Genomic DNA, 2,855 nt, shown 5'->3' with positions numbered 1-2,855 from the left:
GGAGAACCTAACCCACAAGTGTGCAGCAGCCGGCCAGAGAGCCAAGCCACAATCTTGGTAGAATCTGCTCAACAAGGTGGGGACATAATCGATAACCAAGTGCCAGCTTCCCTCGATGATTTCCCCACTTCCACCTGAGGACCAACCAGAGAAAGCCAAATATGCTCCTCTGACTAGTCATATACGATGCCTCACGGCTGGTTAGCCTCCCTCCGGCTTCTTCAAAAGCCCCCAGTCAGGGCGTGCCTGAAGCTCTCTCTCTATATTTACTGGAAAGCTTACACCCTCCCTTGCCTGTCTTTGTGTTTTTTGAGATTTTCGTTTGTATTAGATTTATTGAGATATAAGTAGCATAGCATACAATTCAACAGCTGGATCCTATGGAGAAGAATGGTGCAAAGGTGTGGAGTCAGCTTTGGCACATTTGCTTCCTTCTTGTACCCATTGCTGTTGGGGGCCTTTGGGTTCTTGATAAACGCAAGGAGCGAATGGCAGCCGACTCCCCTCCTGCAGCAAGCTCTGAATAAAGTGTTTCTTAGTTCTGATTTTCATGGTTTTCATAGGCTTCCCTTGGGTTAGGTCAGTGTCATAGGTCAATGAAAGAAAGTTGCTTTTTTTCATTCTTTACTCCAAAGACAGAAAGAGCTAAAGTATGCTTAGGCTGAGGGAGATGTACTTAAGATCCAACAAGGATTCTTCTTCCAGGGATGAGAAAGGAAAGGTAACTATTACAGGGCAAAGGGAGCGAGGTGATGGACAGAGAAAGGTCAAGGCTGAATGAAGGTGCTTTGGGATGAAGCGGCAGTAGAGAAAAAGAAAGTTAATTCCTAGGTAGTTTTATTTAGTCTTCAGCCCGAACATGACAACAGGAACTGTATTGAGGATACAGGCAGTCCCCAGATTACAAATGAGGTCTGTCTTTAAGTTGAATTAGATAGCCAAGTCAGAACAGTTAGGTATGCTTCCTAGCTCATGACTAGTATGCAGAATAATTTCTATGCATAGAAAACATTACTGAAACACATTCAGTTTCACTAAAACATCTTTAGCAGAACAATACAGTAATAACAGTGTTTTGATGCCTGACACTAAGTTTGGGGAGGCCCAGTGGGGGCCAGCTGGGCACTGCAGGTCAGCTGGAGGTGGTACTGTCCAGCTGTGAAGGGAGGCCAGAACTCTGAGGGTCCACGAGCTAATGTGCGCCTGATGAGGGGTCCTAGAGAAGACAGTCACAGAGCAGAGAAGTCGAGGAGACAGTACAGGCACCTAAGCCGGAAAAAGAGGAGGAAGTGGCTGCATGGTGCTTGGCCAATGAAGGTCTGGAACTTCGATTAACCAGGGTGAGAGGGGCTGGGAGAGAGGGACAAACTAAGAAAGGCCACCCCATGGAAGGTGCCAGAGAAAACAGGACCCAAAGGCAAAGTCCTTGATTGGATAAATTTCTCTCCTTTTTACCTTTGAGTGATAGCAGAAAAAAAAAAAAAAGAATTCAGAATCTGCTAGGAACAAGATGGTATGTGTACTTCTATGACCTGCTTCATCATATCAAATGTATGTGCAGGACATATAAAACCCCATGTAAGCATTTCTCATGCACCATGAAAATATGTCGAAAAAATGCTTATGCACGCATTCCATTCTTTATTGCTTCTTTATATAATTATATTCTTAACTGTTATGTGAAACATAGGATTAAACTATGTCTTGTAGAGGCATGCTGCGGTGAGCAGAAAAGTCAGCAAAAAGGGCCAAATAAGGGCCTGTCATTTATAGTGATTATTTTAATGCAAACACCCATCTTGATTTACTAATTATGCATCTATAGTATGATTAAAATGTGTGCTTGATTAAAAAGAGGGACTCCCAACAGCCTAAACTGCTAAAGAAATTACATTTCATAAACAAGGTAATATCTAAGGGTTATGGATTGAATTATGCCCCTTCCCCTCCCCCCCCAAAAAATGTGTGAACTTGGCTAAGCCAATATTCCCAGTGTTGTGTGGAATCTTGGGCATTACCTGGTTGTAAGTCTTAATTTCTATGTGTTAATGAGGCAGGATCAGTGGGAGGTGTGTCTTGAGTCACAAGCTTATTCAAGTCACGCCCTTACTCAAGTTGTTCTCTTTTATCTTACGAAGATCAAGAAAGAGGACTGCCTAGAGAGAAGAGGGTCTGCACTACTGCCAAGAAAGAAGAGCCAAGAGTGAAGCACATCCTTTGGACGCAGGGTCCCCAGGCTGAGAACCCCCTAGACCCAGACAAAACCTGATGCCGAGACACCTGAAGATCTCCCAGGGCTATCACACCCACAGATGTTGAAAGGAGACAAGGACCTTCCCTTACAGCCAACATCCTGAATTCCAACTTCTAGGTCCCTAACCTGTGAGAAAAATAACTCCGATAGCACAGCGATTCGCTGGGTACCAAACATCAATGGTTTGAATCCACCTGCTACTCCACAGGAGAAAAATGGAACCGTCCACTTTCTTAAAGATTGGCCACTTTGGAAACCTTCTGAGGAAGGTCTACTTTGTCCTACAGGGGCACTATAATTTGGACTCAACTTGATGGCAGTGGGTTGGGTTTGGGGTTTTAAACTGTGAGGAAATAAGCTTCTGTTAGTTAAAACAATCCAACTGTGGTATGTCTGCCTTAGACAACTAACATACTATTTGGCACCAGAATAGTAGGGTGCTGCTCCAACAGATACCTAACATGTGGACATGGTTTTGGAATTGGGTAATGAGGATCAAAAGGAAGAATTTTTTTTTTAACATTTTAAAATTTTATTTATTGAAACCAGAATGAAAGCTGAACATGGTAGTGGGACAGGAGGAAAGTGTAAGGAAATAGAG

The sequence above is a fragment of the Echinops telfairi genome, unplaced genomic scaffold (assembly GCF_000313985.2).
Source record: "Echinops telfairi isolate 266 unplaced genomic scaffold, ASM31398v2 ScPeMD7_7458;HRSCAF=8496, whole genome shotgun sequence".
Classification (NCBI taxonomy): Eukaryota; Metazoa; Chordata; class Mammalia; order Afrosoricida; family Tenrecidae; genus Echinops; species Echinops telfairi.
Note: the sequence above shows the minus strand (reverse complement) of the source record.